Source organism: Zonotrichia albicollis, chromosome 4 (assembly GCF_047830755.1).
Source record: "Zonotrichia albicollis isolate bZonAlb1 chromosome 4, bZonAlb1.hap1, whole genome shotgun sequence".
Lineage (NCBI taxonomy): Eukaryota > Metazoa > Chordata > Aves > Passeriformes > Passerellidae > Zonotrichia > Zonotrichia albicollis.
Genome location: NC_133822.1, coordinates 73,517,078 through 73,542,616, shown reverse-complemented (window position 1 = coordinate 73,542,616; position 25,539 = coordinate 73,517,078). Strand labels below are relative to the sequence as shown.

Below are 25,539 nucleotides of genomic sequence, written 5' to 3'. Positions count from 1 at the left end.
GTCTTGTTCCTGAGAATGGCAAGAAGCCTAATTTCCTTCACAGAGTAACTGAAAGGATTGAGTAATGCCGTATTACACAGAGCAAGCCAAGTGCTGAGATGTCCTGACAGGAACATGGCTCCAGCCAGGTCCTGCAGGACGGTTCACAGCAAGGGTTAACCTTCTCCAGAACCACTGCAACTCCACTGCCATCGGTTTGTACAACTTCTTTCATCCTTCTCAGAGCTCTACATGGCATTGTAGGTTAGCTGGGGAGAGCCTGAATACATCAATGCTGAACATTATGTGCAAGAGTGAAGAGAAGAAGATTTTACAAGCACCCCAAATATACCACTTTGAATGACCACTGCCATGAGGTTTAAACAGGACACAGGGCAACTGGGCCTTGGAGTCTGAGATATTCTTCAAAACTCTCACATAAGAAACATATTGATCCTGGCAGCCTTTAGAAGTGTAATGTGACACCTTTCAATCAACAACAGTGAACATTCAAACAATAATATAATAATAAAAAAAGAAGGATGTAGGTTTGAGACACAGAACGGCACTGAAAATAGATTTCAATTTTGGATTTGGGTCTGCTGTAAACAAACACAGCAAAGATTTCTAGGAAAAAGAGAACAAGGTGGACAAATGTGAAACATTCAGTCTTTAAATAGAAATAAACAGCCAGCAATAGATGGTCAGATCCTTGTGTGCTTAACCCTATTCTCTCCATGCAAAGTGTGATTCAGCTGCAGAATAAGGTGTCATTTAATGTAACAGCATCAAAACTGCCTCTGAAAAACAAAATGATGTGTGAGGTACTTGAACTGCCTGTCAGGCAGCCCTATCCAACTAATGCTGAGCATCTTCTTATCCCATTGACTTCTCCCAGCACGGGGGCTGGCAATCCACCAGCAGTGTGCTGACACACAGGATCAGGCAGCACCCAAGGAAAGAGCAGCAAAGTGCAGAAAATGGCTTTGAACCTGTGAACCCAGTTCAGTGTAAATCCTGTGTTGACATCACTGATCATAGAAGTCACTAGTGGCCAACTGAAAGCCAGATCTAAAGATTGGTGTGTTAGCTTTTTTTTTTGTTTGTTTTCACATACTATATACATTTCTATGGAAAGCTAAATATAGCCTGTTCCTTTCAGGCCCATCTGAAAAAGCAGACCCAGTTTAAAATTCAGAAGTAAGTTTTTAACTTGGCACATTTTTGTCCTTTGGAGCTTACACTGTAGTTTTGCTTAATCTACCTGGAGGTTTCATCATTGCCTAGATAATCCTGTGTGGAGCAGCCTCCAGACCCCAGGAATTCAGAGAAATGGGAGCAGGGTTGTGGCCCTGGATGTGCCATGGCAGAGTCACAACAGCAGCTCTGTATGTGCTCCTGGTGTGTCTAACACCAGCTCTCCATTTTACACAGAAAACTCCCAAGGAGCTCCTCCAGCTCCTTGGATGGATGAAACAGCTCAGAGAGAGTTAGTTCCCCACAATTACAGAGCTCTAGCTGATATTGCAGGTGTGTGGCACAAATGGAATTCAATTGGATTTCTGTACATTCAGCATCTCAAGGTTTGGGAGCCTGAATATCAACCTTTTCTCCACAACAATCCCATCCAAAGCACTGTGCCATAGGAGGTCAAAACACTGGGCATAAACCTGCAATATGAATGCTGTTATTCCTTCCCTTTTCCTTTTCTAAGTTAACAGAACTGTTTGTGCAAACCAGCGCTGCGAGGCTGGACACTCAGCGTGTTTCTTTCTCTGGCATCCCGAGTGTCTGGCACAGACTGCGTGACCCAGGGTCTGTCTGAGATCATCCACACCATTCCCCTGCAATAGCACCTGCGCCCTCGTGGCCCTGAATGGCTCTCACAACACAAATTTACAAATGGCTTTTGAAAATTACCCAAACACCCTTCCCATGAGCAAAATCTGCTGCGACACAACCGCCTGGCCTTGGTTTTATTATGATTATTACCACTCCCAGCCTTTGGGGAGCTTTGTGTGTGTCAGCACATTTCTTCAGCGTCTCTGATAGCCTTCAATCTTCCTGCCTTTTATACCTTTGAACCAATTGCAAAAGCAAGAAAAACCTCACAAACCATGGGTTTGCTCAGGACACAAGGAAATCCACGCATCCAACTGAAGTTTAATGCTCTCCAACTCCATTCCTCCCTGTCTTGCCCCTGCCCCCCAGGGGATGTGGGAGGAATGGTTTAAATCAATAACCAAAGGCTCCAGTTTTACAAACCCCTGAGCCATCAGAGGCCTTGGTGCACCAGCCCCAGCCTCCCCCAGCCTGCACACACGTAACACATATAGAAAAGAAATGCTGGCAGCCTGGCATTAACAATGTTCATTCAGTGCTCTTTACTTAAAGGCAAAAACAATTAAGTGAAACCTTGAAGTAATCTCATTCTGCCTATTTAGCCTCTTCATCCCTCAATGTGTGGTTAGTAAGTGTTGCAATCAGGGGCTAAGGCCTGCTATCATTCGGCCTTAATTAAAAAAGACACAAGCAGTGGAGCTGTGAATTAGAAATGTAACAACGCACTACCCCTGATTAATTCGAGGCTCATGTTGGATTAATAACTCCAAACAAAGAACAAAAGGAAATTGTTATGCGAATTGCAGCCCTCCCAGGCCAGACAAAGGTCAAATCACAGGATTTCAATTTCATCCGGAGTCGCTTAATCAACTCCCTCGGAAGGAAGACCATATGCAGCCCTGAAAGCTCCCCATTGTAGTGCTGTTGTCACTGGACCTGAGAGACAGCACACAGATAATCCCAGCTATTCCCATCTTTTCTCCTTCTTGTCTGCTCCTTTTCTTTTTTTTGTTTCTTTTTTATTTTCCTTTTTTTTTTTTCTTTTTCCCCATTATGACAAAAGCCCTTCATTAGGGCTAATGATTCAGGAATAATCTGAAGCCAGGACAGGATGGTATCTGTGGGAAAGTGGCTTTTGTGGCTGCTGCCCGATGGCAGCACCCTGGCTCTCAGTGCCCATGCAGCTGCAGGGGCAGCCCCTCGTTTTGGGGGGGAGTCACAACTGCTGTGCTTCCTTGCACACCACACAGTCACTTACCCCAAACCTGGGGTGTCAAACAGGGTGTTTGGGACACCCTCAGTGTGCTGCCTACATCTTCATGCAGAGATCTTTTGGGGATGTTAGGTGAGAAAGGATATTACCAGTCTGAAACCCCATCTCCGACCAAAACTAAGCCACAAAGAATAAAATCCCATATTTTCTTGCTGTTGACACTCCCAGTGAAATGATGATGGAGCAGAACAGCCCTCAGTTTTCATGACCTTGGATATAGTTAGCAGGAGCAGGGCATGTGCCCCTGTTCCCATGGAACATGACTTCTCACATGGCAGAGCGTTTTATAAGGACTCCACAGTTATTCTGTATTTTAAAAAAAGGAAAGTTTGGGTCTGCTTGGGAATCTGGCACCTCATGCCAAGAGCAATGCTTTAGAAATGAAAGAAGAGCAAGGGAGAAGCTTCAGGGGGTCCATGCCACCCTCAGTGCCTTCTGGAAGGGCTCAGCCCAGGAGCACCAGCTTGCCCAAGAGCTGCCAGCAGCCTGGAAGGGCAGGTACCCCTCTCAGCTAGATCCCTATTGTTTGCACACAGCTCAAAAGGCAGCCTGGAATGTCTCAGGGTTTGGCTCATTGGGGTTTTGTTGTTTATTCTGTAACAAGAACACAGTTTGGGACCAAATTATTGTCCCCAGGAGCTGGCTGCAGCAAGAGGCCAGGAGCCATCACACTCCCCACCTTGACCTAGACCTCCTGCTTAGCTCTAACAAACCTCTCCTGATCTACATGGACATGAGATACAAAGGCTCAAGCAACAGTTCTCCTCTAATCTTAAATTCTGGTTCAGACAATATTCTGTGTATGAGCTCCTTGCTGTAGGATTGCTGACAAATGCACCAGGACTCTGAGCTGGCCTTACCAAGAGACAGCCAAAGCCCAAAGAAACCCCACAAACCCTGGCACTAGCATCTGGCACTGCATCAGCAGCTTCCAAACCTGCAGGCACTGCAGAGCAGGGGTTATGGCTGGGATGCTACAACACCTGGGGAATGCAGCTTCTGTGGAGATCTCTTACCTGTGCTGGGTGCTGGATGAGCCTGCAGGTCGCTGGGTGAACTCAAAGCAGATCCTGTTGTGACTCTCAGCTTGGGATCATCTCCACTCAGTTCTGTCACAGGCTGCACTGGGTCCTCTTGCCAAGGGGCTGCTCACACAATTGTGCCTCTGAATTAGCTGTTGGAGGGGAAGAAGCGGTTTGTGAATTGCCCTTTCCCACTCAGAAATATTCCAGTTTTTAATATTAACCCAATACATGACTATTCAACTTCTCTGATGCTTTCCTTTCAAGTATCCATACTCTCATGCTTTACATATTGATTTCTTAGCATGCAACCAAAAATTAAGATGAAATACCTACTGTGCCATGGAAAAAGAGAGTCATATACTCAGAAACCCTTTTGCCTGTGTTATACCAAGCTATTAAATCCAAATTACACAGAATGCAAATTCTGTTAGAAATGAATCTTTCAAGCATTCCACCAGCTCCAAAATGTATTCAAAAAATAAGTTTTGAAATCTGTTACTATTAGAAGCTCAGCAACGAATTAACTTCCATGCACTACCAGCTATTTTAGCTACTTGCACTCTTCAGCACGAAAGTAAAATGCAAGTTTTAAGTATGTAGCTCCAAAAGTTTAGCCCATGTATTCATCTGTCAAGAAGGAAACGGGTGCACATATCCCAGTAAGAGCAGCAGGGTGACACAATTTCCCTTCCCATTCATGTTGAAAGCCAGTTTAGTGTCGCAGATATCTTATCATGAAAAATCCTTTCCTTAGGATTTTTCCTCCTGAGAAGCTGAGAGACATCAGGAACAAAATGTAAACATTGATTATCTGCTGCTGTGGGATGCAACAGGTAAATATTTGATTGGCCCATGTTGGATGTTTATAATTAACGGCCAATCACAGTCAGCTGGCTCGGACAGAGAGTCCAAGACAGAACCTTTGTTATCATTCTTTGCTTTCTATTCTATTCTTAGCTGGCCTTCTGATGAAACCTTTTCTTCTATTCTTTTAGTGTAGTTTTAATGTAATATATATCATAATAAATCAGCCTTCTGAAACATGGAGTCAGATCCTCATCTCTTCCCTCACCCGAAAACCCCTGTGGACACTGTCACAGGTCAGCTTGCAGCCTTCAGTCCAAAGGGAGAAGGACTGGGCACACATTTCTCATGTTTTCTGATTACTAAAGAGAAAATCAGTTTCTTCTCCAAGAGTGAAAGAATCACAGAACCATTCAGGTTGGAAAAGACCTCTGAGATCAAATCCAGCCTTTAATCACCACTTGTCAACTCGACCATGGCATTTAGTGCCACATGCAGTCATTTCTTGAACACCCTCCAGAGACCTTGACTCTGCCACCTCCTTGGGCACTTGGGCAGCCCATTCCAATGCTTAACAGCCCTTTCTGTCAGGACATTCCTCCTGGCGTCCCACCTGGACCTCCCTTGCTGCAGCCTAAAGCCACGTCCTCTTGTCCTGGGAGAAGAGGCTGACCCCAGCTGGCTGTATCTTCCCATCAGGGAGTTTAAAGAATTATAAAGTCTCTGTGAGCCTCCTTTTCTCCAAGATAAACAACCCCAGCAGCTCCTCACAGGCCTTGCTGTCTGGACAGCACACTCAGGAGTTGTTCAGGCTCTCACTTCACTCCCCAGCTCTCTGAGACGACATTCCTCCTCTCAACACAGGACATGGCACCTCTCACTTACCAGCCAGTTGTTTGCAAATAAACAAAATAAATTAAAAAGTGCGCAGATGAAAGCTGATGTGCTAAAAAAATAGCTCAGCGCAGTGATGAAATGCGTCCGCTGTGGCTGTAATGCTACAAAACCAAAACAAAAAAAACTCCAAAAAACTCCCAACCCCCCCCCCCAAAAAAAAACAAACAAAAAAAACCCCCAAAGCCCAAAAACCATAACCCCCCGCAACAACAAAACCAATACCAAAAAAACCACCTCAGGATAGTTTTCTTCTGCTTTCTACAGACAGATTTGGGGGCATCTGCTCTCTCCCAGCCCAAATGCCAGCACAGGCCAGGCATGCAAGGGTTCCTACAGCCCACATCAGATGAAAACCTACAAAGCTACTGAGGATGAGGAGGAAAACAATTTATTTAACTAGCTGCAGACCCTACTAGCTCCACTATTAAGTTTGGCATATGCTCAGTCTTGACATCAAACTTTGCCCATCCTCATAACTCCTGCAAACGCCACAGTGAAAAACAGCTTCCAAGGGGCTGCACTGGATGGCACAGGCACAGCCTAAAACAGCAGGCTGCCCTAAATTCCTGTGCAATCCCCCAAAACTGAGCATTCCTGGAGCCCATCCCACTCTCCTCGCTCCTCTCAGCTATTTCTGAAACCTTATGGATTTTTATAAATCCCAAAGCACCCACAACACTGGGCACTGAAAGCCGCCCTCAGCTTGACTTGCTCTTTCCTTTGTGGCAATAATCTCAGAGCTGTGCACCTGTATCTTTAAGCAAATAAACCAACACATTTCCCTGATTTTACTTGACATTTTTTCTTATCCTTTCCCTTTACGTAGGAGCTGCCTCTTTCTCTTCCTTTTCCCTCAAACCAGGCACCAGTGAGAAACATTCCTCCTCTGTAGCTCTTCCCAAGTGTGAAAGAGCTTTCACATATCTTTACCTCACTGACCCTTCATCTCCTTTCGAATCACAGATAAGAAACAACATTTCCTTATCTTGCTAAGAACTGGGAACACTTTCCACTTCTATTACAGTGTTTGCCACCCCTATTAAACACACTGAGAGCCTGCATGAAAAAAAATTATGCATAAATCTGGTAGTTCTCTGATAGATTCCAAGCAAGCAGTTTTTCAGTGGATAGCACTCCAAACTGTACTGCGAGCAAGCAGCTGTGTCAAAAGATTAAATATGATGGGGTGTGCAGAGAAAGCCAGTCATGTCAAGCCCATTTGTCTCTCCCAGAGAAAACCAAGCCGACCAACCAAAGATAATGTGGGTTCTTCTATTCACCTTACCAAAATGCCACTTCCACTGGAAGGTTAAAATCATGGCACAGCAAATTAGGTTTTACACCTGGATAATTTTTCCCAAGAAGTCCAGCAGCTTTGTTTAAGCTCAACTTAAAGGACTGCACACCATTTCTAAGTCTTGCTGGGTAGCTGCTGCTCTCCCTCTTAGAGGTGCAAGATATAATTTCCTTGAAAGATACAGCTTTCCTTCCAAGATGCAAAAATATTTCATGAAACACGTTCTTTTTAATTTTCATTTTTGGCCAGCTTTAGTGGTAATTATGGGGATTGCCAATTATTGTTATAAATCTAGAAACACTGCAGTAACTTCCTTGTAAAAGAATTTATAATATACTTTAACAAAGTTATCAGGAATCTTATCTAATTCTTCATTGCTCTGATGAGATATTGCATAAAGGAGCAAGACTAAGAGTCTATTCATGTTGTATAAGCCTGGAAAGAGGTTCCAGAAGCTTAAAAGAACTGGATCCCATAAATAATTTCACCTTTGCCTTTCTTTTTTTTTTAAATTTCCTTGTGAAATCTGTCTCCTTTGCTTTGATGCCTTTGATTGAAAGGCATTGTGTAAATGACTCACGTTTGCACAGCTCTGAAACAGGAGCACCAACAAAAGCCAAAACATACAATTTGGTGTCTTTGCCTGCTGACTAAACACTTTTCCTTGGATCTCCCTTTGCTTGGAGGGTAAATTGTTAGTTTCAAAGCTGAATGAATGCTTCAGTGAGTTGGGTAGCAGACTATTGGTACAGTGTGATAATTAAGGGATCTTAGTTCTTAAACAATGCTGATAAAACAGAAATCCCTCTCCCTTTTTTCTGGATTACCTTTAGAACTGAAATCAGAGCACGTAAAATGAATAATAATTTGCACCTTCTGTGAATGATAAAAGATTGAATCAAATTTTAACTAGAGTCTATTTGTAAATCCCTCAGGATGACATAATTACTATTCAACACATACCTTAATTAGCTGTACACATCTATTTCATAGTATTTAACAGGTTTAAACAGCTCCTATTGTCTGCTGAATGGATGTTCCATTCTTATCAAAATGGAAACTATTCTGAGTTTCCTCAGCTGGAGGAAACTTGCTCACAGAAGTTAAGAAATGATCTGGAAATTACTGTTCATATAGTCAAATCGGTTTTGGTTGGGTTTGTTTGTTTTTCATTTTTAAAGTTGTTTCAAATTCACCAATGGTACAAAGAATGGCATTGCACTGGTGTAAATTATTGTTGTTTTTGGTTCTTTCCTTTTGATGAGAAAAGGTCATAGTTGCATTGTCTGGTGAAAAGAAAAATCTATTCAAACTTTTTCATAGAATTTGAAACTAATACCAGGCTAGGCAAGGACATGATTTCTTCTCCTGGTTTGGATTACAGCACGGCCTCACCTCTAGAAAGCAGAGAAAACAAACAACCTGGGGAGAAGGTCTGAAAGATATTGTACCCCTCCCAAATACCCAAAAGCCATCAGACCAGACCTAGTCCTAAGATTTACCATAACAATAATGCTTAGAAACATACAAACAATGCCTCCCAACGCCTTGGAGATCCTTTTATCATTCTCTTACTTCTCCAGGCTGCCCCCATGTCGTATTTTCAAGTTTTTCACCGCAATTCCTTGTAGCAAAAATGTATTTTTTAGTGAGTGGAGGTAGAGATTCCTTCACATTCATATTATCTCATAACAGGGCTCTGCAAGACTTGTTACATATTGTAAGCTTCCTGATAAAATTGCAGACATTGTGTTGGGAAGATAATTGGTTCTGCCCCTGAAACAGAATGAAGTCAAAGTCAAATAAATAAAAACAAACAAAATAAGACCAAACTTATTCAGTTGGGAATGCTTCTTCCTTCCTAGTCATGTTTCTTCTTCTGTGTATGATGAAACTAAATGCCCAATCATTAAAAATTAAAAATATAAAAATCACTCAAATGAATCAATCTGATCCCTTGTCTTTCTCAGCAGATTTGGGGATGGAGAAGGAAAAAGAAAAGGGTTTTATGTGATGTATGTGCCAAGGTCTTTTAAACTTTACCAGCACCTCTTTTTGAGCCTGAGTTTCCACCCTGCCTGGCGGCGGTGGTCACTTGCTTGGTACTGGAAAAGTGGCAAATCACAGGGGGAAAAGGGTGCAAAATGCACTCACTGTGCAGCATTAATTAGTGCTGGATACTCTCTAATTACCCAGAGTACTGCTGATAAAAAGAATCATATTACTGATAAATACTGTTCAGATTACTGATAAAAATAATTATATTTATTATTATAATTATATAGTATCATATATTTAGGATAATAATATAATTAATATATATAAGTCTATAATTATATATTACATATTGATGTAATATATAGTATTGTATATTATATTAATATAGAATATAATCAATACTATACAATATGATGATGATTATTATGCATATCTTATTGGAAAGATTATTATTATTATTATTATTATTATTATACATATCCTATTGGAAAGAGAAGTAGTTCGAGCTCAGCCAGCTACAGAGGAAAAAGCTACAGGAGGCCAAAGAAAGATTTCCAATTCTCTCGCACTTAAAATACATAATCTGTAAGGAAACATGCATTTTAATGGAGCACTGTATAGAAGAACTTTGGGAGAGTGCAAAAAGCCTGACAGTAGATCCAGGCAGCAAAACCATGAGATTTTGAGCATCATAAAAAGGGAGGTGGTACCAGCCCATACAGACCACCCAGTATATTCCATCCCTAGCTGAATCCTGCTGTCCTACAATACTGACACTGGATTATTTATTATTTGCATTATATATTATTTGCATTGCAGTATCCCCAGCAAGGCCTCCAGGAAGCCCCACAGGAGTATTTTCATGTTTGGTTGATTAGTTTTGCATCTGCATAAAAATATTTGCCTCGTTGCTTGAAACCTCAACTTCAGCATGGAAATGCACAAAAAGCAGGAAATAAATCTGATCTTTCTGCTTTTCAGCTCCAAGCTGATCAATGCTTAAAACAATTTACTCACAATAATTAAAGATGAAGTTGTTAATACAAAGAATGTCTTAAAATTGCATTTGGGGTGTCAAATTTCTGGAAGCTCCTCTGAGTTCTGCTGGAGCCCCAAGTAACTGCAAACCTGTTGAGCAGTGAGCACAGGCATCTGAGCCAAAAACTCACTTACTCCTCAAAATAGCCCTTCCGAATCTTAATTCCTGTGTCTGTGCAATACCTGGCTATGAAAATCACCTGTGATGATGCCTGCTGTACATGGCTGTGGTTTCACCACGAAGGCAGGAACATTTACTTGTGAAACTCACTCTGTGGGCAGCACTTGAAAAAATAAATATATGTATATGCATCTCCAGAAGAAAGCAAACTTGACAGAAACATCAAGTTTGCAGTGCTGTGTTTTCTAAACACACAATATTGTAGGCAGACACATTGTCCCTACACAATACACTTTGGCACAATCACAGTTCATTCTTGTGTAAATAATTGGGGATAGCATTAGAAAAATTGCAAATATGGCACTCAATTTTATTAAGAAAACAACTGATGCAATAGCAGCTATTGCAAAAATGTGATGGTAAATAGGCTGGGGAGTTTACCAAATTTCTCCTTGTGCCTTTCTGATAGTTAATAAAGATATTTTATTGAAGCCATACAGTCAGGCTGAAGGAGGCTGTACAACCCACAGCAGGAAAGGTAGATACAAATAAGTCAGCTAATTTGGCTTTATTAATTCATTTGAGGGAATCCAAAAAAAGAATTTCTGAATTTTGATTATTGTGGACCTGGAATAACACCAGTGGATGCAGAAATCTGTCAAACATGGAAGAAAGGATGGAATAGAACAACTTTTACCACCCATTTGTTCAGTGAGCTTGAGCTGATGAGCATTGCTTTATTCTCAACAAATTAAAAACACCCACAAGCAATGCAGTGGGAAAACATGAATGGCATGTTTGGGCTCTGCCAAGTAGAATATAGCTGGAAAAAAATTTGGTCCTAAGTCCCAAAGTATAGCAGATCTGTGCCCTGATTAGCTCACATTCATCCAAACCTCCTTCTGTGCCCTGTGCTTAGATTAGGTTGTGCACACAACCTATTTTCTATTTATGCAACATCTGCTCTGCTTTGAGATTGTGAGCAAGAACATTTCCAGGCTCCAAAGCAGGATGAGATTACAGACTGGCAAACTGAGCTGGATAAAACAAGGCCAGAGACACAAAGATTTAGGTTCAACTCCGATTATTTAAGATTCCAAAAATGTCTCTATTTCACATTAACATAAGTGATTTCCCATATTTATACCTCCTTCCAGTTTTGAGAAGGAAGAGAAACAGAGTGCTTAATTAGTAGAAGTTCATCTAGTGCTGTTCTTTCACATGACCAGAGTGACAAATCTTGTGGCCATCATGTGTAGTGCCATAATTAAACCTTCAGCCCTGATTATTCAGGCCTTGGAGAGTCATCCAAGCCCTGTCATGCACACACAGTGATGTCCTCCTACCACTGGGATGGAGAGGGGAGTACAGGAGGAGAGGAGGAGATCTTTCTCCCTTGATGCCAGCATGAAAAATGTTCATCTTGTGGGAGCACTGAGGGGCTGTGAGAGGGGAGGAGTGATGCTGAAGCAGGGGAGATGGCAGGGAAACACAGGTAACACAGGGTCCCCTGAAGATGACCAGCTTAAAATAAGAAGAAGAGTGCTTTTTTCCTAAGAAGCAACCAGGAACATTTCTGTTAAATTATGCAGTAAAATTAGCAGTGGTTCCTGTGAAAGCCACCTCTGCGAGCAGCGAGGCCGGGACTTGGTCTGCAGCAGCAACAGCCACCATGCATGGAAAGTTTGTTCTAATTTTTTCTAATTTCTAATCTGCTGAATTTGTTTAAATTAAACAGGAGGTTAAACATCTGACCAACCTCAGGGTGACTACCAGGAGCACAGAGCTGCTCCTGCCTTCCTGCTGGACTGGGCTTTCCTGCCTGCATCCCACACTCCCTAGCAAGGTGCAGGTGAGCAGAGATACAGGTGAGCAGAGATGCTGCTGCTGCTGGGCTGTGAGGTTTAACAGCCCCACTGATGCTCTGGGAGCCCATGAGCCCACAAAAATCCCCACCCCAGCTCAGATTCCCAGGCTGGTCAGAAAGATACTGCTTCCCCAGTTTGGGTGTCCGAGTGCTTTCAGCTGAGTTCGGCGGAATAATGGTTCACTGACAGCCCTTTAAATAAATAAATAAGTAAATAAGTAAATAAATGGATAAATCCCTCTTTACTTGGCCGTGATTGAGGGCTTCTTCCTCCCTTGGAGGAGGCTGCAGCACAAGGAATGCCATTCAGCTGGGAGGAACTGGCTGCATCAAAAGCCGGCCAGGATTTCTCCCTCTCCCCATTCTTCCCCTCCCCAGCACAATGGAGCCGAAAACAAAAGGCAGATTATTAGGCTGAAGTGTGTAGCCCATTCTCCACATAGCCTTTCCTCCCTGCTCCCAGCCCTTCCTCAGCACATCTGGTAACCATGTGTGGCAAGTGCTAATGAAGACTTTCCTGAGTGAGCCACAATTAGTTCCGACTGCTGCACGCCTCTCTCGGCTGCACTGAGGATAAATACCAAAACAAAACAAATATCTTCCTCTCACTGTTCCTGAAACCTCCTCTGCCCCTGGGATTCCCCTTCCTCATTTGCTGCCGAAATGAGAACAAAAAAAAAAAAAATACTGCAAGCAAATACTTTGAGGTGGTCTTCTGCCTGATTTCTTTTCTCTTTTTAAATCAGCATTTTATTCATTTTGATTGAACACGACAGGCAGGCAACAGCGCTTCTATGATCCTGTCTACAATGGAGAATTGTTAAACAGATGTCCATTTTTTTCCCTCCTAGCCTGGCAGTATTATACACATAGCAGTTTTATCTGCTTGAGCAGATCAAATTTGTGTGTGTGAGTGTGTGTGCTGCCATTTGGAGTGATTAGAGTAAGCTGCACAGAGGCAAGATGCATTGTGCACAATTAAGCCCATCTCCAGAGCGCGCATTTCTGTTTACTTCTGGTCTCCTCTCCTTTCCCCAATCAAGCTGCTAATAGAGCTGTTTCAAGTTTCAACAAGACCACATTCACTGCTGGTCTCCACATGAAACAGGCTGTCAAAGCCCTAAGCACCAGCCCCCCCTGTCCTTTACATTTCTCTCTGAAACTGCCCCGGCCCTCACCTCCAAAATTCCCAGTGATTCCCCCCGTGGGCACCCAGTGCAATGGGAAATTTCACACTGGGACACTTTTTACGTGCTCTTTGCCATTTCTCTCAGCTGTGTCACGCCACTGACCAACCCCTGGCTGAAAGTATGCTCCCACCAAACAAACAATCTGGATAATTGCAGTGCAAGTGATGGTATCTGCATACATCATATTTCAATTACACCTTATTCACTCAAAAAATGGCTATGACCCTCCCACGCCTTGGGAACGGCGCTGTATGTTGGAATGCAAAAAAACCCAAGTTCTAAAAGCAGAACAAAAGCAAAACTGATGCTTGAAAAGGAGTTATTCTCCTAAAATACACATGTTTCTACTTGCCAAATGATTTCTCAGAGAAGATGATAGGCTGGGGTAATGCAGGGAGGGGGGAACAAAAGGGGTTTTAATCACGGCTGGGATTAAGGAGTTGTGTAACAATTGCTCTCCTTCCAGGCACATATACTGTACAGGCTCACTGGAAACGATCAGCATTGCAAGAAACAAAGTGCACCGGGGCACATTTCACATACAGACAGCTGCATATACATTAACACTTGATTCCTCCAAAGACACTGGTTATCTTCCTCCCTCTGATAACCAGGAAATAGCACTTATGCACACAGGACTGACAGCCAAAGCCAGGCTTCTCCCCTGCCCCAATTAAAGCACATAAAACCCACTGTAGGGAAAAGAAAAAAAAAAAAAAAGCACACAACTCTTTATAATTTGAGGGCCTCTTTCAGGACAAAAAATATTGCTTCATCTCTTGCTTTTCACTACACCAAGCAGGGAGTAGAGCAAAGCTGTGGTACTTCCAGCAATATTTTTCCATAAAACATAAGTTTTACACTTTGAAAAAAAAGGCTAATTTTATTGGTAATGAATACCAGCAATAAGTTAATGAGTCACTGCAGCACACGCTTTAAGGAGGAGCCGGTGCTAATGCGTGAATAATTATTGACACAATTAAGTGCCCAACACTGGGCCTGTTAAACTGCTTCTGGCACGTGAGGGCTCCCTAATGGCTCCATGGCATCCTACAGTGACCCTCAAAGGTTCCAGAGTGCAGAGAGCTCCCTTTTGCTGCTGCAAGGGATCCTTGGATCTCCAACCCCTTCCCCGCCAGACAACGCTGACTTGGCAAGGATCTACATCCTGTGGGGTGTTCTGCCTGCTGCCAGGCTGAATAATTGCCTGTTTACCCATTTTTTAAACAGCAAGCTCACCCTCTGACCTGCCTTGGGAGAGACTGTCTGGTCCCCAGCCCTGCTGGGGCTTCCTCCTTGCTGACAGTCCCCCTGCAAACCTGGCTGCTCCCTTCCCACTGATGGCTCCAAAGCAACGAGGTGCCAGCAGCACAGCAGCCACAGCATCCTCTCAGAGTGTGTGTGTGTGTGTGTGCAGGGATTAATCTCCAATTCACCTACAAAAGCTTTTCTGAGAGTGGAAAAGAGCATTGGGCTCAAGGAGTGGAACAGCTCCAAGCTGTTTGGGCTGCCCCATCGCACCATGGGTGTATGGGGATGTGTCACAGACATCTTTTTATGAAAAATCCTTTCCTTAGGATTTTTCCTCCTGAGAAGATTAGAGGCCTCAGGAGCAAAATGTAAACATTGATTATCTGCTGCTGTGGAATGCAACAGGTAGATCTTTGATTAGCCCATCTTGGATGTTTATAATTAATGGCCAATCACAGCCTAGCTGGCTCAGACAGAGAGTCCGAGACAGCTGCCTTTGTTACCGTTCTTTCCTATCGTGTTCTTAGCTAGCCTTCTGATGAAACCTTCTATTCTTTTAGTATCGTTTTAGTGTAATATATATCATAAAATAATAAATCAAGCCTTCTGTAACATAGACTCAGATCTCCGTCTCTCCCCTCACCCAAAACCCCTGTGAGCACGGTCACAGGGATGTCCCACCACCCCAGGACACTCAGGCCCCCCAGCTGCAGTGCACACTCTCTGCTCCCTCTTTCCCACGTGTGCCAGTGTGCAGATGTCCCAGATCTCTGTGCATTCCATGCTTATCTGCTGCAACTGCAGCAGAATCCTGGAGATATCTGCAGGTTTCCAGCAGAGTTATGTGTGAGGCAACACTGCCAGCAAGAAAGCCATAAAACAGTCACCTCCGGCCAGTGGCTGCAGGCCGCGTTTCACAAGAAGGGCACTGTGGGTGTCTGTGAGTGGGACAGCCTGCCAGGACGCCTCATCAGCGAGCAACACTGCACTCACACACACACTGACCCTTTCCTCCGAGCTCCTGAACTCCCCCTGACCTCCCCCGAGCCATTCCTGCTTGCATGGAGCTCCAGGAGGCAGATGAACCAGCAGACAGACAGGAGGGAATATTTTATGTTACAGCTGCACAGCCTGAGCGCTGAACCTACAGAGCTGTCACTCACTGAGGGCTGCCCAGGCCAGGTTAATTCAATGGCTTTGCATTTCCTCATCTGCACGGATGCTACCATCTATGTAGGGTGCTGTATATCCATCTTGAAAACATGCACTGTACTGGACACAACCAAAAAGAACAGGAAAACAGGGCTGACTCCAAAAATGCATGTCCTGAATTAGGAACTATAAACAGTCTAGTACTTCTCACACAAGAGAAGGCTTGCAAGGGAGATACCACTTCAAAAACTAAGCAGCTTCACTAATTCCCTTTTATTAGATAATGGTAGATGATAAACCCCAGTCCTTGCTCCTGACAGGCCAACACCGAGCCAACTGAGACCCAGAGAAAAGCCACTGGTTTCCCATGTCCTACATGATGCCACATTCCCAGCAGACCTTCCACAAGCCAAGGGCTTTTCTGAAACACCAGGAGTAAGGGTGAGCTGCAGAGAAGACTGGCTGGGATGGTGCTCACAGGGGTTCTTGGATGAGGGAAGAGACGAGGATCTGACTCCATGTTTCAGAAGGCTTGATTTATTATTTTATGATATATATTACATGAAAACTATACTAATAGAATGGAAAATGATCTCATTAGAAGGCTAGCTAAGAATAGAAAAAGAAAGAATGATAACAAAGGTTTGTGGCTCAGACTCTGTCCAAGCCAGCTGGGCTGTGATTGGCCATTAATTACAAAAAACCACATGAGACCAATCCCAGATGCACCTGTTGCATTCCACAGCAGCAGATAATCATTGTTTACATTTTGTTCTTGAAGCCTCACAGCTTCTCAGGAAGAAAAATCTTAAGGAAAAGATTTTCCATAAAAGATGTCTGCAACAACTGGCATCATGCATAATGAACTGGTGTGTTGTTACTTTCAGCTGCCTGATTTCTGAGTAAAGAACAGGAATTTTCCCCCATATCTGCCCCCCAACAGGGCACGGGAGCTGCCTGGGAGAGCAATGAGAGTTTCACTTGCAGCTGTACCATGCCAGATCAGAGGTACCACACTTCATCAATGCTCTTCAGCAGAAGGCAGCTGTTCCAAAAACAGCAGCCCTGCAGAGCCAGGCAGGGTTTGTGCTGCTGCACCGGAACAGGAATTCACTCTGAATTCAGGAATTCACTGAACACCCAGTGCTGCCCACAGCCAGCCCCAGGAAACCCCCAGGCTGCCCTTTCTGCTCTGCAACCAGCCAGATGTGCAACACGACATTGCCACATCCCATGTGTGTGTATTGACACAACTGGGACTTCAGCCCCCGTTTTGTTTTGTGCTTTTCGAGTGGTTTTGTTTGCACTGAGATAAAGCACACACGTTGTGGGCTGATAGAGGGGCAGCCACGCTGGGGAACGGAGTCAGCGCAGGCCCTGGGCACTGGGTCACCCCAGGACAGGCCCTCTCCTCCAGTGCTGCCCCGTGGCAGCAGCCAGAGAGCCCTGGGACACCTGCAGAACCAGCCCCCTTTAGAACAAGAGACAAAATGATGAATTTTTCATGACTCGCAGCGCAAAACGCATGTTTTGAAGTCAGCTGGTGTGAAAACTGCAGGGAAAAGGAATCAAACTTTAGGCTGCTGGTCATAGGTTTTTCTAACATGGAGAAGAAAAAAAAAAAAACAGACATTGTGTTTGCATTCTATTTCTGGGCCTTTTAAGCTGTAACAGCATGAGTGGTATTTGCATCAGGAGTTACCATATATCATTGCAAGCAACATATGCATAGATGGAAAAAAGATGACGGCAGCAGCAGGTTCAGTGAAATCTCAGGATCTCTCTGTGATAGGGACCTGCTAAAGGTTTGGTTTTATTTAGCGGAGCTTAAAATGTCATTGGCATATGTGTTTCTCAATTAACACCAATTTAATACACTCCAGAAGTGTTCTATTCTGAGAGCAGGCTTCAGAGTTTACAAAGGATCTAACCTGACATTTTAGCACAGGATATCCAGACCCATTTACAATCAGGAAGGCACATTACGAAGGCTGGAGGATTTTTTTTCCTTCCACATTGTGTAATGACGCCTCTAATGATAAATACAAAAGTCAGAAAATCCTAGCATAGTGCTCTACTATGGAAATTGTGAGTCCCTCCATCCTCTGTGACTCACTCATATCCCCATTTGAAATGGTGCCTTGCAGAAAATGCAGAGTTTCAGCAAGCACAAGGTTGATTTTCCTTCCTTGTGCCTTAACTGTGCTGTACATTTTCCTCAACTAATAAATTGCCAACTCACTAGCAGAATAAGTGACAAATATATTGAAAAACCACAAAAGCAGACCCCAAACTCAATGAGAAGTGGTCAACAATCCTGAAAACCCTGGGCCTTATGACAAAAACTTGAGGAGGGAAGGATTCACTGCTGATGACTTCCTAAATGATAAATACAGATGTCCAAGAGGATCCCAGAAACCAACCACTGAAAGGCTGAAGGATTATTTTTTAAGCAAAAGAATGAATTAAGAATAGGCAAGTATCATTTCATATGAACTTTACACAGACTATGTGAATGTCTACAGTCTATTTAAAAAGAGCACCTGGCATTATTAATATTGATTTTGGAATATACAATTCATTAGATGCAATGGGCCAAATTCAGCCCTCATGAAACCAGTAACTTCAGAGAAGCTGCATGAGACAGAAATACTTATTTTCAGATCTAGTTAACTGTTTATTCTGAAATCAGCAACAACAGAAACACTGTGGGGGAAAACATTCAAGAAACATTGGGAGAAAAAGGTGAAAATCAAGCACGTTAAGGTTAGGAAACACCAGTTTTCAACTTGCCCATTAATTCTGTCCTGTTGTGTGTCCATTGTCTGCACTGAAGAGGGGAAACCATCCTAGGTTTTTGCAGTTCAAAAGTGTATCACAGGGCACTCACACAAGAGGGCAGGAGTGTGATGGAGGCACAACCTGAATTTGGTCTTAATTATCAATTTTGGCTTTGCAATTTGCATGAACTTTCCTCCTTTACTAAAGGGGGTGAAATAAAAAAAGATAAAAGCTAAATATATGACAAACAACAGCTGAAGCTTCACAAAACACACCTCCCTGGCAAGGTTTAGCACAAATGTCTGCTCTCTGAGCTTCAGGCTCTGGGCTGGAGTCTGCAGAACACAAAGCACAGGCTGCTCTCCAGCCAGGAGACCCCACCAGTCCTTCCCATTTCCCAGCTGCACCGCAGGGGAAACTCCAGCTGCTGCCAGAGTTTGGGAGGGAGGACAGGGAAACTGGAGAGGAGGAGCTGCCCATCCTGCTCCAGCTGCTCTGGCAGCTCCATGGAGGATGGGATGGGGGATGGATGGATGGATGGATGGATGGATGGACGGACGGATGGAATGGATGGAATGGAGAATGGAGGATGGAATGGAGGATGGATGGATGATGGATGGATGGATGGATGGATGGATGGATGATGGATGGATGGAATGGAGGATGGAATGGAGGATGGAATGGAGGATGGATGGATGAGGGATGGATGAGGGATGGATGAGGGATGGATGGATGGATGGATGGATGGATGGATGGATGGATGGATGATGGATGGATGATGGATGGATGGATGGATGAGGGATGGATGGATGATGGATGGATGGATGATGGATGGATGATGGATGGATGGATGGATGGATGGATGGATGATGGATGGATGATGGATGGATGGATGGATGGATGGATGATGGATGGATGGATGATGGATGGATGGATGGATGGATAATGGATGGATGGAATGGAGGATGGATGGATGAGGGATGGATGGATGGATGGATGGATGAGGGATGGATGGATGGATGGATGGATGATGTCCAGCTCAGGAGCTCCTGTGCTGCAGGAGAGGAGCTGCTCTGGTCCCAGCTGAGCTCAGCTCCTCTGACTCCCCTGCCTGCTGCTCCCACACTGAGTCCCTGCCTAGAAAATGACCATCAAAGTGGAACAGGGAGTTCCACAGGCTTGTGTCATCACCAGGTTTGGACAGAGCCTCAGGGCATGACAAAATTTCACTGCTGAAGCCTGGAATTCCACTGCATCACAGAGTTATACTGCTAAAACTTGGGATTTTTTTCAATAACAAATTTTAAAGCAAGCCCAAGGCAGAGCAAACATTAAACTTTTTTCAGTCCAACGGGATCATTTAAAATTAACAGAAGCAATCTAGAGGCATCAGACTTCTACTGTCTCCTGCAATAAATAATTTGGAATAATCTTTCCCTGTAACAGCATTCTCACCTACACACTGTCTAGAGCATGTGTGTTTGTGTATACCCACATATATATAAACACATCCTTGAATACAAACAGTTGGAAAGGCTTCATCCTGAGCACGACTTGCCAGCAAATCTGGAGAATTCTGATATATGATGAGTTAAAATATTAACAGATGTGCACATTCAAAGTGAGAATTTAATCCTGAACTTGATCAGGAATACACGGTGAACTCTGAAATTCAAAACTCCAAAATTCAAAACTTTATCAAAAATAATAATAATATCATCCAAGATGTTCTATGTGAAACCATGGGAAATATTGGGTTTCAGATTCTTCAATTCCTGGTTCCAGTGCAAGCCTGGAGCTGCTCCTGCAGTTTTGGTCCTCTGAAATAGTAACTCAAATGAGCAGACAAAGTCCTAATAGAGCTGAAAAGAAAATCCTACCTCCAGGATGGAATCAGAACCACAGAATGATTTGGGCTGGAAAGACCTCTGAGATATCTGCTCCAACTTTTGACTGAAGATCACCTTGGCAGCTAAACCAGAGCCCTGAGTGCCACATGCAGTCACTTCTGAACACCTCAGAGATGGTGACTCCAGCACCTCCCTGAGCATCCTGTTTGAGAGCTGAACACCCCTTTTGTGAAGAGTTTATCCCGATGCCCAACCTGAGCCTCCCTGGGCCATTTCCCCCTGCCTGTCCCTGTTCCCTGGGGCAGAGCCTGACCCCACCTGTCTGTCCCTCTGGCCAGGGGCTGTGCAGAGCCACAGGGTCCCGCTGAGCCTCCTTTGCTCCAGGACAAACCCCCCCCCCAGCTCCCTCAGTGCTCCTCACAGACCCTTCTCCAGCTGTTTCCTCCTCTGGACACACTCCAGCCCCCCAAGGTCTCCCTTGCGCTGAGGGGCCCAGAACTGGACAAGGACTCAAGGTCTGGCCTCAGCAGTGCTCTGTACAAAGGGACAATCACTGCCTGGACCTGCTGACCACTGTTTTTGATACAGGTGTCACATTCAGCCAGGCAGAGGGCATGCCTGTGCGCAACCTGTCCATCTGTGCTGGAGGTACAGCACCTGAAAGGGTTAAAAGAGAGAGAGCAGAGCTCTCAGGAATACCTGGGAACAAGGATACCTGCAGGGTTTGAAGATGCCTTGTTCTAAGCCTGCTTTTGAAGATAAGCTGCTGTAACCCTGGTGGGGTGTGCTGCTATCTGATATCCAGCTGCAGACCAGCCCAGCTTCCTCTCAGGATGCTCATTTCAGCCAGGACCAATCCCTGAGCACCAACCCTGCAGCCCCCACCCTGCCCAGGCTGCCCAGGTGAGGGCACAGCTGCAGCCAGGTGTGCTGGGAGCTCCACCCTGCACAGAGAGCAGACACCCAGCCACCACCCATCCTCTGCTGCCTTTATTCCTGAGGCACTCCTGCTCCAAACTGCCCCTTCCTTTTCCTTCCCTTTGCATCTTTCATGCTGCCTTCTAGGGAGTTGTTTACTACTATTATTATTATTATTATTATTACTACTATTATTATTACTGTTATTATTACTATTTTATTACTATTATTTTATAATAATAAATAATTTATTATTTATTAATATCAATTAATATAATATTGTTAATAATTATTTCTCAATAATACTTTATTGTTTATTATTAGTAAGTAATATTATTATTGGTTAATTATTTATTATTAATAATAATTATTTATTTATTATTATTAATCAGCTGACAATCTGATTTTAAATCAGGAGACAATATGCTCTCCTCAGATCAACATCCAACTCTCCTCCCAGTCTTCTCTCCACCTCCTTGACATCTATTTCCTAAAAATGGGCAAATTATCATGGAATGCCTCACAAATCTCCCCCCTCAGTGCTGAATTCATCCAAATTTGTTTCAGGCTGCAAAGTGCTGCCTCTTCAGTACGTTTTCAAGACACATTTCAAACTCTCAGCACTTAAAGCTGAGGTGCTCAAATATTATCTTTGTCCATAATAACACTGCCTGCTCTTTGCTTCCTGCCTCTTCATCCCAAAGGACTTTTTCTTTTTTTATGCACATTCTAAAGTAACTGCATCTTCTTAATGGCCTCCTGTGAAGAACTTTATACAAAGCATTTCAGCACTTAAATAAATCATATCCCCAGCCGTTCCCTGACCACCATTTCACAAACCCTTCCTAGGAAGGAGGAAAAACAATCTAATTAGTTAATCTTTGCACAGTACTTTGAAGAAGAAAGTGCTGTCTCTGTTTGAACATCCTTACGCCACCTGGAGAGCTGCTTTTGGTTCAGCCTTCAGAACAGACCAGGATGCAGCAGCAGCCACCCCAAAGAGCCACCCTCAATTTCTGCCTCCTTGGGATGTTCCTTGGATGGAACTATTCCCCCCAACACACCCATAATATCCAGAAAGGAAATAAAATGCCCTTCAAACCCTAACTGTAGGGGTACTACAGGTCTTTTGCTGTAAAAAAACACGTGCTCAAAACTCTCCCTGTTTGAGGACTGATGATGAACCCTTTAGCCATGCACTCATTAATATTGTTAACATTAATAATATTAATTATTATTAATCTGCTGGGTGAGTGTCTGGCCATTGGGATAAGGGTGTCATAGCACAGGTTCTGGGATTTTCATTGCCCTGCAAACCACCAAGAGTTACTAAAACGCAACAAAAGTAGTGACAACTTCTAATCAGTGGCTGTCCTGCGGCCTGGAGGAGAGCTTGGTGAAGAAAGGGGTGAGAATGAGGGGTGAGAATCCTCTTGGTGAAGAATTAGAGAGGCAGATCAGCTCTCTCTAATTTGCAGCGCAAGCTGTCAATGCAATAAATTGATTAATTAAGGGGCAATTAAAGCACAGTAGCAGGAAATGCAGGCCCTGCTGGTGCAGCACACAGCCTGGGTTTGAGAGCTGGCTGGACCCCACGTCATGGGGTTTTTATTGCTCAGAGCTGGTGCTACTCCTCTTTCCCCAACGCCCTGGCTCTTTGTTTTCTGTCTCTAAGTGAGGGCTGTGGTTGTTCTAACCCATATGTGTCTGGTTTTGAGCAGCGTGGTTTGCCCCCTGTCTCTCATCATTGCTTTTGGCCCAGATTCTTGACAGGAAATGCGAGATTTATTTTGTCTGGCCTGAACTGCATTGTTCCTTCCTGACTACTGGTGTTACTTCACTGGAAATAACACGAAATAACACAGTTGTGTGCTTATTGCCTGGGCAGGGTCAGAGCCTGAGGGGTGCAGGCACACTTAGGAGCAATGGGAGAGGAGGGCATGAGGCTTCAGGACAAGAAAACAGACTAAAAGGCACAGGGAGAAACAGGTAAGAAATTAAGACACAATTTAAAAACTTCTGATCTGGAGGAGATTCCCTTCAGGCAGCAATAAGCTGAATAACTACAGAATAACTCTTGGATATAGATTCACACCAACCTACTAATGCTAACGTTATCATATGAAGTAGGATATTGCCAGGCAATTTTTGCCACAAATTTAAGGACAAGAAGTTACCAAAATTGTTACCAAAATACAAAAGCTACCAAAGGTTACCAAAGTTACCAAAATACAAGTAATTTTAAATGTGTTGCTGAAGATTTTCAGTCTTTGGTTACTCAGCAGATCAAGCAGGACAGGAATGTGGAATGAATCTGGTTCAGAGCAGAGCTGAATGCAAACAAACATAAAAATGCTGGAAACCAACCATCGGTCCTTAAATGAATTATATTCGAGTTCCTCTGGTGCTTGTAGAAGGATTTGTAAGTCTTTGCCTGGTATCATTAAGTACACAGTAAATGAACTTGTAAAAGGAGCTGTGCCAGGCATTGCTGGGCTGCTGAAACTGTGCCACTCAAATTCAAACCAAGAGCAGAACAGCCCTGGTACAAACCACAAAAATAATATTTGAACACCTCAGCCAAAACTTGCCAAACTCCTTTTTGACTCATCACAGGGCTAAAAAAACCTCATTTCTCCCATTTACCTGATCTGAAATGAATCCAAAGCAACAAGCAAAGCTGGTGCTCAGCCAGCAGAGACACACACCTTGCCAGTCCCCAGCCTGCAGTGCATTTACTGGGATGGGAATGCAGCTCCAGCCTGCCCACATTGTGTTATCCCTGAAATTGGACTCAGGGAAGTTGCCCACAACTTCAGATAAGCACAAGGGAATGGGCACCTTTGCCCAGAACATATCCAAACACTAGAATAAGTACCTTTTTCACACTAAATCCTTCAGCTTAGGCTGATCTCAAATTTTGTTTTGTAGGATCCTACTGACAAGGTCACCCCCACAGCATTTATACCCCAATGGCTCAGGAGGAACTCAGTCACAAATCACTGCTAACCAGCAAATCTACAGAGGTTGACAGTCCTTGGATAACTCTGCAACTTCTGATGCTTTTGTGGCTTTTGTCTGATACCAGTCAAAACACACTGTCCAGGATGGGGCCAGGAGCCTGGCAGAAGGGAAGAATGGCTTTGAAAACAACCTGAACAGCACTGAAAGCTGCACTGAAAATGCAGTCCAGGCCCACTGATAGCAGCCTTTGGTACCTCAGACCCTAAATCACACCACTGCATCAGTGCCACATCCTCTGTGTGCACACAAAGCCAGTGCTGTGCCCTGGGATGCTTTGACCTGCACAGGTGAGATATATCAGATATATCCTCCATATCCCAGAATTGTGCTGCCCAGTATCCCCTCCTATTCCCACACATGGCCAGCCAGGTTCTCACCAAAGGGAAGATGGGGCTCTGCACCAGCTGGAGGGGGTGTCTCAGGTCTTGCTCCTTACTCCAGAAACACAAGGACTGTGTGCTTACTGATTGAATCAACCCATTCTTGGTCACAGCTAGATAAGGGTCTAAAAAATGTGGTACATGTAGAGCATGGGCTCCAAGCAGGGAGGAGCAGGGCCTCCCTTTCCTACAGGAGGTTGTTACAGTGGCTGTGTGACAAGTGACAAGAGCAGAGATTGACCTTGGCCATCTGGAGGACAATCCCAGCAGAGGGATTGCTTTAGTGCAGCACAACACCAGCAGCAATGTGCATGCTGAAGTTTCTATCTGCTTTATGCCATTACCCCAAATTGCTTACCCTCATCAGACTGGGGGGGACTCAGTGTACCAGCTGAAAAACACATGGTCAAGCTTTATGGTCCAATTCTGCTCTATTTTTGCTGAGGTATAAAGAGTCAAAAGCTTCTCAAATTTGAAATGGCCATTTAGTAAAAAAACTGATTTTAAATTGAATTTAAGTTGGCAAGAGCTTTTTAGCAGGATGGTGAGGCAAATATGCCCAGTGCCAACTTCCTGAAGTTCACCCCATACTCCTCAAGGGACTGGCCAAAACCTGTGGGCCACCTTCACTTTGCTTTGCACCCTTCAGGGTCTCCTTCTTTCACTGCAATTAGGTTTAAATAGTGTTTAGCATTCCATGATTGCCCTACTTTGCAGTCCCTTCATTTTCTTAGCTTAAAAACGAGTGAAGTTGCAAGGCTGTGGTGTTTCTGTTGTGATTGTCATGATGGAAGCAGAGCCAATGCAATTTGCCCGTGTTTTACTCGCTGCCATCTGGCAGGGATATGGTGA

At 43.9% G+C, this 25,539-nt stretch overlaps 1 protein-coding gene across 9 annotated transcripts in view; it reads right to left on the bottom strand.

Annotated features, from left to right (window-relative positions):
• Positions 1-25,539, bottom strand: part of SOX5 (SRY-box transcription factor 5) — a 591,653-nt gene that overhangs the window by 308,616 nt on the left and 257,498 nt on the right. For all 9 annotated transcript variants that reach the window (XM_026796865.2, XM_074540122.1, XM_074540120.1 and 6 more), the window contains one exon: positions 4,111-4,268. The gene's annotated coding sequence lies outside the window, so the exon portion shown is untranslated. The remainder of the gene's footprint in view (positions 1-4,110; positions 4,269-25,539) is intronic.